Genomic DNA, 13,258 nt, shown 5'->3' with positions numbered 1-13,258 from the left:
GCCACTTGAAACAAGGTGGAATGGAAACAATAATCAATACAGAGATTGCTATAGAGTGAAATTTTGGTTGAATACATTCTAGATAGTAGGCATCGATCGATAAAAAAATGTTTCAATTCTCGTTTCTAAAGTAGGGGACGCTGGCGCTTCGATATAGAAAGTATTTTCGAATTTTTCACCCAAAAATTTCAGATATTTCCAAAAATTCGTAATGATTCTAAATGTTTCTAAAATGGCGGACGCGCATGCGCAATTGCAAAAAAAAAGGAACCCCGGGGGGACTTTTACAGGGCTCTCCCGCCCTCATTCCCTGAGCTATCCTCATCAAATTTGGTACAGTGTGAGAACACATTCAACACTCTTTGCTCAACAAATTGCAGAACGTTTCCTGTCTCCTATGATTTTTGGCGAATTTTCATAATTTTTTATAATAAACTATTTTTTAATATTTGAAGAAACCTGTTCCTGGTTTGAAAGTCTTATTTCCTGTTCAATTGGGTTCTTATCACTGTGAAAGTCTTCTACTTGTCTATCTTTGTTTCTGTGGCCAGAAATCCATGAAAATGGTGGACATTTGCAGACACTGGAAACCCCCCCCCCGCTCCTATCTAAAATTAAGCAGGGTGGGGCGGTGATATTTCAGCTTCCTAGGACATGGGAGCTCGTGTCCCACTCCCTTGGGGGACCGGCCACCATTGGCCGGCCCCACACCACAGACCCCGCTCCTATCTAATAAAAAGTGCTGCCTGGGGGTGGTTTTCTTGGGGCAGCCAGGAAAAGGGGTGGCTTGGGTCCCACTGCCCAGGGGGGCCGGCCACCGTTGGGCGGCCCCACGCCACACACCCCTCCCCTATCTAATAATAAGCGGGGCAGGGGTGGTTCTTTGGGGGCAGCAAGAAAAACGGGGGCTCGGGTCACACTGCCCAGGGGGGCCGGCCACCGTTGGCTAGCCCCACACCACCCCCTGCCCCATCTAATAAGGTGGGCGGGGGTGGTACTTTAGGGGCAGCAAGAAAAATGGGGGCTCGGGTCACAATGCCTAGGGGGGCCAGCCACCATTGGGCAGCCCCACACCACAACCCCCATACCTATTTAATAATATGGGGGGCAGGGGGTGTAGCCTTTGGGACAGCTACAGACATGGGGGCCTGAGTCCCACTGCCCAGGGGGGCTGGCCACCATTGGCCGGCCCCACACCACACACCCCGCCCCTATCTAATGATAAGCGGGGCGGGTGGTGGTTCTTTGGGGGCATTTGAGAAAATCCCCAGGGTGGGTTCCATTCCACCGTCTTCCCTCATCCCACTTTCAGACAAGCAAGAACCACTTCAGCATCATGAGGACCTGGGCACCAATGTCTGTAGCCACCACAAAGGCACATTCCCTGCCGGGAAAACGTCAATGTCCTCGGACGCAGCCTCACATGACGGGCACCATCAAGCAGCCAGCCCGCAGGCAGGCCGTGCTCCACCCTCTCATCGGACGATGAAATACTGGGGAAAATCCCCAGGGTGGGTCCCATTCCACCGTCTTCCCTCGTCCTACTTTCAGACAAGCAAGAACCACAAAGGCACACTCGCTGCCGGGCAAACGTCCACCTCGAGCTCGTCGACGCCCACCCTTTTCAACCGGTTACGTAGAAAGATCGATAAATTGAAGGACGGGGGGGAGAGGGAGATGGGCGAGGACTGGAATAGGTACTGGAAAGGCTCTTTTAACTCTTGCCCGTATCCCACGACCTAGCCTGCGTGAATGGGGATTATAGCTTCATCTGTGAAGCAGGCACCTAACATGATTGCAAGAAGTCGGCTGACTTCTAACCACAGATAACTCAGAAGAGTTATTAATCCGGCAAAGATCCTCTATGGGAACACATGACCCAAACCTCCAACCCCCGTCTGCCCCAGTTGGACAGCCAATTTGCCCCAAGGATACCCGGGCAAGCATCGCCATAAGTAATGGAACCACATTTAGAAAGTTATGAAAGCTGGTTCCAATTTAAATCACCCCTTCTCTTCATAAGTGGTGTTTGAAACCTGGTGGGATACCGGATGCCCATGAAAGCAGTTTTCTTTGCTTCTTGACAAACTAATGTTTGTTTGGACAAAGGATATCTTCAATCATAAATGTCTGACACTGCAGAATCCATCAAAACCGTTTTTCTGGAAATGGGATGTGGAACAATAGATGTCCCTGGACCAGGCCTTTAGTGTATTTTTTTCTCTGCCTTCGCTGTCTATGGAATTACATGATGTTTTGGGGCTTACTTTGTAAAAGCATAACCTAATTATATGTTTAATAGGCTTTTCCCCATGCCCCTCATGTTATCCATCATATTTCCTAATGCAATGTTATTCTGGCCCGTTTTGGTTGGTTAAGTGAGACTCTACTGCATTCATAGTATTTCTCGTTGTTTTGTTTGTTCATTTAGGGTACTCTTTGTAGCCCTTTCTTTCAATAGCTGTCATTATGAAGAAGACCATTGTGCTACCTATGTGGATGGGGATTGGTTACTGAGGTATGTTGCCCACTGACTGACTGCATTCGATTATTTTGAACCCTTTATTTGGACCATTTCCTCGTAAAAAAATTTAATCCATCATATATCCCTGTGGCATTTTAGAGAGGGGTGAGAACAATCCGATACAAATCCCATATAAGATTCAAAACGATTTTTGGACATACCTAATATATTCCCCCCTACTGCTTCACTGCCAACAGAACCTCTGAAGATGCCAGCCAAAGATGCAGGAGAAACGTCATAATAGGAAGAACTTCCTAATGGTAAAAATGTGGAATTTGTTGCTTCTTGGGAGTTCAGTAGAGTCCTCTTCTCTGGAAGTTTTTAGGCAGAGGTTGAATTGCTGACCATCTGTTGAGAAAGTTTTGTCTGGGTGTTCCTGTATAGAAGAAAAGGATAGGACTGGATGAGTTGAGAATTCTGCAGTAGGGTTGTTGTGTTTTTTTCGGGCTGTATGGCCATGTTCCAGAAGCATTCTCTCCTGATATTTCACCCACATCTATGGCAGGCATCCTCAGAGGTTGTGAGGTATATGGAGAAACTAAGCAAGGAAGGATTATATATCTGTGGAAGGTTCAGGGTGGGAGAAGAAATCTTGTCAGTTGGAGGCCAGTGTGGGGCCAATTAATCATTGAATAGCTTCATCTCTTGGCTTCTTCCTGCCTGGGGGAATCCCTTGTTCTGAGTCATTAGCTGCCTCTGATTGATGTATGTCTGGAATTCCTCTGTTTTTAGAGTGTTGTGCCTTGTTTGCTTTTCTGATTTTAGAATTTTTTTTATACTGGGAGCCAGATTTTCTCAAATAATATACTGTGTCCAGGCTGGTTCATCAAGTGCTCTGCTATAGCTGACTTCTCTGGTTAAGTTAGTCTGCATTCCCTGTATCAACCCAGCTTGTAACTCTATCGAAAAAAGAGATCAGATTAGTCTGGCATGACTTGTTTTGGTAAATCTATGTTGACTATTAGCGATGACTGCATTTGTTTCTAAGTGTTCGCAGACCACTTTCTTAATGATCTTTTCCAGAATCTTGCCTGGTATCGACGTGAAGCTGACCGAACACTAGGTCATTCTTTTTTCCCTTCTTGAAGATAGGGACCACATTTGCCCTCCTCCAATCTGCTGGCACTTCTCCCATTCTCCAAGAATTCTCAAAGATGATTGCTAGTGGTTCTGAAATAACTTCCGCTAGTTCCTTCAATACTCTTGGGTGTAGTTGATCCGGCCCTGGGGACTTGAATTCGTTTAGAGAGGCCAGGTGTTCCTGGACAACTTGTTTCCTTATTTGTGGTTGGATTTCCCCTAATCCTTCATCCATTCCATGTTGCTGAGGTTGAAGACGGATTTCTTTTTGTGAGAAGACTGAGGCAAAGAAGGCATTAAGTAGGCAGACTTAAGGATTTTGGATGAATGGATTTTAACTTGGATATGTTTTAAATTTTGTATAATGTGTTTTTATTCTGCAATGTTGTTATTATTTGAATTGTTGTTTAATGTGCTGTTTGCAGGCACTGAATTTTTGCCTATTTATTGTAAGCCGCCTTGAGTCCCCTCAGGTGAGAAAGGCAGGGTAAAAATGCTGTAAATAAATAAATAAGTAAATTTCCCTGTCCCTTGTCACCATCACCCCATCTTCTCCTCGTAGAGGCCCTATTGCCTCCTTGTTCTTCCTTTTCCTACCGCCGTAAGCAAAGAAGCCCTTTTTGTTGTTTTTAATGTCTCTGGCAAGCCTGAGCATGTTTTGCGCTTTAGTCTTACGAACCTTTTCCCTACACTTGTCGGTTATTCGTCTGCATTCTTCTTTGGTGATTTCTCCCCTTTTCCACTTCTTGTGCATGTCTCTTTTGAGTCTTAGCCCAGTTAGAAATTCTTTGGACATCCATTCTGGCTTCTTTGCACTTGTCTTGTTTTTATTCTTTGCTGGCACTGTTTGCATTTGCGCCTTGAGTATTTCACTTTTAAAAAACTCCCATCCATCCTTAACTTCCTTGTCTTTTAGTATTGGTATCCATGGAATGCCGCTCAGTATTTCCTTTCATTTTTTGGAAGTCAGCTTTCCTAAAGTCCAGAATGCAGATTTGACTTGTCTTAGTTTCAGCCTTCCTTTGTATGGCGAACTGCAGGAGCACATGGTCGCTTGCCCCTAAAGATCCGACCACTTCAACTGCATTGTTCAGGCCTTCCACATTTGTTAAGATGAGATCAAGAGTAGCCGATCCCCCTGTTGCCTTTTCTACCTTCTGGACCATAAAATTGTCTGCAAGGCAAGTGAAGAATTTGTTGGACTATGTATTCTTGGACAAGTTTGTTTTCCAGCAGATATCAGGAAAGTTGAAATCGCCCATGACTACTATATCTCTTCTTTGTGCCTGTTTGGTCAGCTCCTGACAGAAGGTTTCATTGAGTTCTTCATCCTGGCTCGGAGGTCTGTAGTAGACACCCACGATGAGATCTTTTTGAGTCCCAATTCCCTTGATTCTTATCTAGATGCTGGTTACCTGGATTGCACTTGCATCTCTTCTGCAACGTAAATGTTTTTGACATATAAGGCTGCTCCCCCTCCTCTCCTCTTTGTTCTGTTTTTGCAAAAGAGGTTATAGCCCTCAATGGCTACATTCCAGATGTCCCCACCATGCCTCCTTCCCTCCCTCCCGCAATGGAGTTCCTCTTCACCTGGTGGAGATAAGTTCCTGAGAACATACAGAGTGCCCAAGGGGTTTGGTGATCTGTGTGTCCCCCTGCTTCATAGCCCATTGGTTCCCTGAAACAGAAGACCCCAAGTCTGCATCCATACTGGGCAAAACTATGGTGAGGTGGATCTATAGTTGGTTAAGCCCACAAACCTAGAGGGTGATTCTCCCCAAGGCTTCCTCTTCTTCATCCTGGAAAGTACTTTATTTAGGCAACACCTCCTAGACTGAGGATGATGGTCCTCCAATTGTGGGGTCTTGGGGGTGGGTCCGTAAGTGGCTGAAGAAACCTATTCTTGATCTGCATGTTCTCCCGCAGTGAAGACATCAGTTTCCAGGTGGAAGGCGGTCCCGGTGAGTGTTGGCTTGATGTGCTTTCTTCCTCTTGGCATGTTTCTCCCTTAAGCCCTCCATTCGTGCATATTCAAATTCTACAGCACTGCTGGTCACAGCTGACCTCCAGCTAGACCGCTCAAGGGCCAGGGCTTCCCAGTTCTCAGTGTGTCTGCTACAGTTTTTAAGGTTGGCTTTGAGCCCGTCTTTCAATCTCTTTTCCTGTCCACCAACATTACATTTTCCATTCTTGTGTTGGGAGTAGAGTAACTGCTTTGGGAGATGGTGATCGGGCATTTGGATAACCTGGCTAGTCTAGCGGAGTCGATGACGTAAGAGCATTGCTTCAATGCTGGTGGCCTTTGCTTCTTCCAGAACACTGATATTTGTCTGCTTGTCTTCCCAAGAGATTTGCAGGATTTTTTGGATGTAATGCTGATGGAATCTTTCCAAGAGTTGAGTGTGACGTCCATGTTTCGCAGGTGTATAATAGGGTTGGGATGAGGAATAACTTTATAAACAAGCACCTTGGTCTCCCTACAGATGTCCAGATCCTCAACACTCTCTGATTCATTCTAAAGAAAGTTGCACTCGCAGAGCTCAGGCGGGGTTTGTATTTCAGTCTCAATGTTGACTTTTGTGAAGAGGTGGATGCCAAGGGAGCGGAAATGGTCAACATTTTCTAATGTTACGCCATTAAGCTGTATTTCTGGCCGTGCAGAGGGATTGGCTGGTGCCTGTTGGAAGAGCACTTTGGTTTTCTCGATGTTCAATTAGAGGCCGAGCTTCTCATATGCTTCTTCAAAGGTGTTGAGAGTGGCTTGTAGGTCTTTTGAATGCGCACAGACTACGATGTCATTGGCATATTGGAGTTCTACAATAGATGTTGTGGTGACCTTGGTTTTGGCTTTCAGGCTGCTGATATTAAATAGCTTGCCATCTGTCCAATAGATGATTCCCACTCCGGTGGGAAGCTTCCCATCAACAAGATGAAGTATCATAGCGATGGAAAATAAGGTAGGGGCAATAACACATCCCTGTTTGACACTTGATTCCACCTTAAATGGGTCACTTTGGGAGCCACTGCTTTCCAAGACTGTTGCCATCATTCCATCATGGAGGAGCTGCAGGATGTTCACAAATTTGTCAGGGCACCCGATCTTTTAGAAAATGGTCCAGAGAGAACTGTGATTCACTGTGTCGAATGCCTTTGCGAGGTCAATGAATGCCATGTACAGAGGTTGGTTTTGTTCCCTGCATTTTTCTTGGAGCTGTTGTGCAGTGAAGATTATGTCCACTGTTCCTCTGGAAGGGCGGAAGCCGTTCTGGGATTCTATGAGGGTGTCTTCTGAGACAGGTAGAAGGCAGTTTTCAAGGATTCTTGTGAGGATTTTCCCAACGGAGGTTAGAAGGGAGATGCCGTGTTAGTTTCCGCAGTCTGTTCTATCCCCTTTCTTGAAAAGGATGATGGTGGTGGCATCCCTGAAGTCTTCTGGGGTTTTCTTGGTCACCCACATCTTTTCAATGAGCTGGTGGAGTTGTTGTATCAGCTCACGTCTACCCTCTTTGAAGATTTCAGCAGGAGACTTCCAGTAGTGGCAACATGGCAAACGCACGCGGACGCTGAGGTGCTCTCAGGGTTCTGACCTTGTTTTTCGCCTAAGGCAAGCTAGAAGGGCTCCCCTCAGTGATGGACTGAGGTCGCTGTGATGCCAAACACAAACGGACAGCAGGCTGTGGATAGCAAGGTCATTCCTGCCCAAGGGACTGAACTAATGCGAGCAGCCTAACCTCCACAGGGTGCGGGGTGCAGCAAAGGATGCCCAGCTGAAGCTGGATATAGAACGCCAGCCACTATTTTAAAACTAAAGAAGCTAGAGGGAAGAATTGACAAAACAAAACAAGAAAGAGACCAAGAGCGGCAGAGGTGTTGAGAAAGAAGGAACTGCGAGAGAGAAAGCCAGGGGAGTAAAGAGGAGTGGTAAAAGCCAATGCTGCAACCTACCTCTGATGAAGGTTTGTCTCGTTAGGGGGCTGGGGGAAGCAGAAAGACTGTCCATTCACTTCATCACTTACTTAAAGAGCTTTGAAAACAATAAAGTAAATAAACAAAGAACAAGCTGTCTGATGAAACAGGAAGGGCGAGAGAGGGGGTGGAAGTGATGTGACCAGAGGGATGGGAACAGCACAACACGGAAGTGTTACAATGGTGAAGGAGAGAGAATAGCGAAACTGCAGCAATTAAAACTAAAACAATATTAAGAAGAGGAGAAGCAAGGAGGAACTAAGAACATGAGAGAAATAAGCACTAAAAAAGAGTGCCAAGAAGGATTACAGACGAAGGGGCGAAAGGTCAGTCAGCCCAAGCCCCCAAAACTGTCAAAACTCCATACTTTTGCAACCTCACTGACCGATATCTAAGCCTAAACCGCAAACACAAAAGCTAGGAATTATTAAAAGGACAAATAAAAATATAAGCCTCCATATTCGTAGAAGTATATACAAGGGAAGGGGTATTAAAGGCAGGATGTTGGACTATGTTACTATATACTATTGGACCATATAATAGAAGCAATGTAATTGCAAGTACTAATTACATAGAGATAGGCCATTATATAACACTGGCAATCTTAAAGAGAGGTGATATATAAGCTTGTAAGAGGACTGTTGATAAGGCAGATGTACTAAATCAAAGATCTTTCTGTTTAATAGTAGAAGAAGGTAAAGTGGAGTGGGTTAAAGTATACACAATAAGATAAGGAATAGAGGACATTTAAGATCTTATCTGCTATACTAATTGTTAATTGTTTGATGGTTTTGTTTTTGTTTTAAAACTCCTTACCATTCGGATTTAACTGCATACAGTACTGGACTATTTGGATTTAATGGGCTACTGCTGAATACGGATGAAAACTAATGTATGATTAATATTGATTGTTAATTGCTTGATTTGGTGTTTTTTTGTTTTGTTTTAAAACTCCTTACCATTTGGATTTAATGGGCTACTGTTGGATATCTGTTAACAATTGACAAGTAATGTATGATTAATATTAGTTGAGGAGAAGGGAAACGAATAAATAGAGAGAAAGAGAAGAACAACTTCAACAATCAAAAGACAACGATAAAGAAAGGGAGAAACGAATGCAAGGGAGGAAAGAATCAAAAGAACTTAATATGAAAGACATAATGGGGCAAATCCTAAAAATACAAACAGAAGTACAAACAATGCAAGAAAAGCAAGACAGATAATACAATACAATTAAAGAAGAAATGTCAGAAATGAAGAAAAATAAAAGCGGAATTGCAATTGATTATTAAAGAAGAACTAAAAACTGTGCAAAAAGATATCAAAACACTAAAACAAGGTAACAAGGATAATGTCAAAGAAATAAACCACTTCAAAAACGACAAACGGAAATGGATAAAATAATACACACAATAGAGAAAACAATCACCACTTTTAAACAACAGCAAGAAAGAATGTTGGGAATTAGTTTAGAATGGGTGGCAAGAAAATATTACTCTGCAATATTTATGCACAAAATGGGACAAAGACCAAATTCATTAACCAACTACACATAAAAATAATGGAACAACAGTATGATGAACTAGTCATATCGGGAAACTTCCTTGGGGTACTGGATGGAGGTTTAGACAGAACAAATAAAACTAAAAGGACTAAGGTATATCAATGGAAGAACTTCCAAGAAATTTCAAAATACTTAAGGAGGAATTTTGTCTATGCGACATTTGGAGACATCACCATAAAGATGAGAGATTACACATTCTTCTCTGAAAGACACCAGTCATGGTCTCGAATAGACATTGCATCAGAGACAAAAGACTTAGTGATGAAGGTGACCAAATCAAGAATATTACCAAGAATAAATTCCAATCATGCCTCAATAGAAATTACAATAGAAAACTCAGGAAACAGAAATAAGACATTTAGATGGCGATTAAATGATAACCTTTTAAAAGGGCAAGAAGATCAAAAGAAAAATAGCAGAATATTGGAGGAATACTTTAGACTCAACACAGAAAAGGATACATCGATGGGTGTAATCTGGGATGCGAGTAAGACTTACATGAGAGGCCTTCTCATACAGCAAAATACCATAAGAATGAAAAGAAGGAAAGTAGAGTCGAAACAGTTAGAAAAGGAAATCATAGAAATGGAAACAAAACTAAAGAGAAACCCTAAAGATAAAAAAATACAACTACAGCTAGATATACTCAAAAACAAATAAATACTATACAGCTAGAAGAAATAGAGAAAAAACTCAAATATATAAAGCAACAACACTTTGAGAATGCAAACAAGATAGGCAGATGGTTAGCTTGGAAGGTAGCAAAAAAGAAACAAAAACAATACATCAACAGAATAGAAGAAGATGGGAAAACAAAGAGAAATAGTTTACCAAATATAAGCATTTATATGCTGATGAGAAAATTCCAAAAGAAAAAATAATACAATATGCGTCAGATAAGATAGACGTGCCTAAGAGAGCTCCCTAACTGCAAAAGAAATAAAGCTTCTTTTTAAAGCCCAGGAAGATCATAAATCTCTCTCTCCAACCTGGCCCCGGTTGTGAAAAAAGAGGAAGCAAAGCAGATCGCGGTTTGAGTGATTGAAACTTGAAACTTCAGAAAATAAATCAGAAGACCGGGTGAAGGAAAGAACTGAACGTGAGTTCCATAACGGCGGAGGGAGTGGAATGGGGTGGAAGCTGGACCAAATATTACAAACATTGAATGAACTAAAGATAAGCACTGAAAGCTTAAAGAAGGGGAGTGATGAATTAAAAGAACAAGTTGAAATGATTAACACCCGGCTGGGATCAATGAAGTCAAAGGTGCAACAGTATGAAGGGAAATTTATGGAGGTGCAAGAGGAGACTAGAAAACAGAAAGAGGAGATAGCCAACTTAAAATTTTTTTTAGAAAGCTCAAACCAAAAACTCCTAAACAAGATTGCTGACCAGGAAGATCGGTCACTAAGGGCAAATATACGCCTGAGAATAGCAGGGCAGGACTTTCAGATGAGTGACAATTTAAAACAAAATATTGTCAGTTGGCTACAGACTTTGACCCAAATTTTACCAGACAATATAGAACAAGCGCACTGGGCTTATGGAGGTAGAAAAAAACCCAGAGACATTTTGATCCGATTTTCAAGGGAGGCAACGAAGGAAAAAGTGTATAATCAGCTTCGGAAAATAAAAGACCTTACCTTGACAGGTAAAAAGGTCTGGCCTCTCTTGGATCTTTCATCAGAGACATTGGATAAAAGAGCACAGATGAAGGAAATTACAAAAGTCCTGGAGGGGAAGAACCAGCGATATACTTGGGCTTTTCCTGCTACTTTGATCGTCTTTAAAGATGGTAGATTATATAAAGCTACTAATTTGGCTAGTGGAAAGACCATGCTTAGACTTCTGAGATTTTGTACAGAAGGGGGAGTGTCGGATGAGACAGAGGAATCAGATAATGAAGAGGTCCATAGAAGTTTCAAAAGAAAGAAGGGGAGTAAAAAGTCCAAGGACACTCTTCAGGCAGCTGGACAGATAAGATCAACAGAGTGGGAACTGCAGACAGAGGTGGGCAAATAGAATCATGCTCGACTCAGAGTATATTTGTTATTGGAGACTCGATGAATAGGGAAGGAGAGCAGGGACAAGATTTACAAGAGACTATAGACTTAAGAAATTTGAAGCAAATGGACATAGATCAAATACGAACTTTGAAAAAACAATTGAGAGAACTAAAAAAGCAAAAGCTAAAAGAGGAAACAAGGAGAATGGAAACAAGATCCAAGATGTAAGGGGGGAAAACCACTTTGATAAACTGGGTTAAAAAAAATTGCAGGAGGGGGAACTGGAGAAGGTCAATGCAGCCACCAAGAGAAATCTGGGAAGGGAAGAGAATAGAACTCTTTCGAGTCCTTCTCTGATGAGAAAAGGGAAAGGACTGGACTCTGAGGGGAAGGGGGCACGATGGGGATCCAGGGAGGAGGCAATAAGGGGGAGAGGAGCAGAAAAGAAGCTGAAGAGACAAGGGGGAGATATAAAATAGAATTAAACAAAACAAATGGGTGATTTAACTATATTGGCACTGAATATAAATGGAATGGCAGATCTCAAGATTTATAGCATGTTGAAATTGGCAAAGGACTGTAGGATAAATGTGATAATGTTATCGGAAACTCATAAAAAGACGGGAAGGAATAAATTGATTAAGGATAAAACATGGAATAAAATTTTTGAATCTCGAGGGACAGGGAACTCACAAAGGGTAGCAATTCTAATCAATGAAAACGTTCCATTTCAGGAGCTTGATGTTCAAAAAGATAGGGAAGGAAGAACAGTTTTTGTGAAAGGGAAGATAAATCAGGTTAAAATAACATTAGCTGTGGTATATGCACCTAATAGAAACACAAAACAGTATATATTGAATACAAAAAAGAAGCTGGATAATTATGTGGAAGGGATATTGATTTGGGCAGGCGATTTCAATTTGGACTTAACTAAAAAAAAATAAAAAAGCAATAAATGTAAATAAGCTTAATATGGTGGATGCACATGCAAATCAAAGTATTAGGGATACTTTTTATTCTGCAAGACATAATAAATTTAGCTGTATAGATTATATCTTATTTAACAAAGCAAGCAAAGCCCAAATAAAGAAGGTAGAAAGGAAACCATTATTTTTGTCAGACCTCAGTCCTCTGATTGCAACCTTGGGATTGAGTAATGAGATTAGACAAAGAATTTGGATATATAATTCGGTGGTAACAGAAAAAGATGAATATAAATTGAAGTTTCAGGAGGAGATAAAAGAATATTATAGAATAAATGATATTGGAGAGTTATCTAAAATTGTGGTGTGGGACTCATTTAAAAGTGTATTACGAGGTCAGTGTATTAGCATTGAGTCCTACAAAAGGAAAGGTAGGAGAGAGAAAAGAGAAAAATGTATAAAAGAAATTGAATCAATACAGGAACAATTGAGAATAACAAGGAGAAGAAATATAAAGAGTATATTAAGGCAGAAAAAGAAAGAATTGGAATTAATGGATGAGGTGCAATAGAACAAAATGAGACAGAGTGTGAAGCAATGAATTAATGGATGAGGTACAAAATCAATGAAACAAATGGTGAGATATTTAAAGAGGAGAAAGGAAAAGTCTTGTGGGAACGAGGGAGAGGGCTTTTTCTGCTGTGGCCCCCCGACTGTGGAATTCTTTGCCCACTGAGATTAGGCAAGCCCCCACCTTGTTAGCCTTTAAGAAAGATCTAAAAACATGGCTTTTCCGATGTGCCTTTGGGGAGTAAATGTAATATATTGCTCTGGCCATTCCCCTTGGTTTTTATCCTTTAGACTGCTCCACCATTTTATTTCCCTGTTTCCCCCTATTCCTATGTCTCTCTCTCCCGAGTTTTTAATTAAGTGTTCATGTGGCCCGCCCTGTTTTTTACTGTTTTCTCTGATTTGTGCTGTAATGTATATGATTATTTTGCACTGTTATATTGTGTTATGATATGTTGTTTTATTTTGTTATATTGTATGGTGTCTGGGCATGGCCCCATGTAAGCCGCCCCGAGTCCCCATTGGGGAGATGGTGGCGGGGTATAAATAAAGTTTTATTATTATTATTATTATGTATAACAAAATTTAAAGATAAAAATGGATTGGTGAAAGATGGGAGAAAGGA

This window comes from Anolis carolinensis, chromosome 4 (genome assembly GCF_035594765.1).
Source record: "Anolis carolinensis isolate JA03-04 chromosome 4, rAnoCar3.1.pri, whole genome shotgun sequence".
Taxonomy (NCBI): domain Eukaryota; kingdom Metazoa; phylum Chordata; class Lepidosauria; order Squamata; family Dactyloidae; genus Anolis; species Anolis carolinensis.
This window is presented reverse-complemented; position numbering follows the sequence as displayed.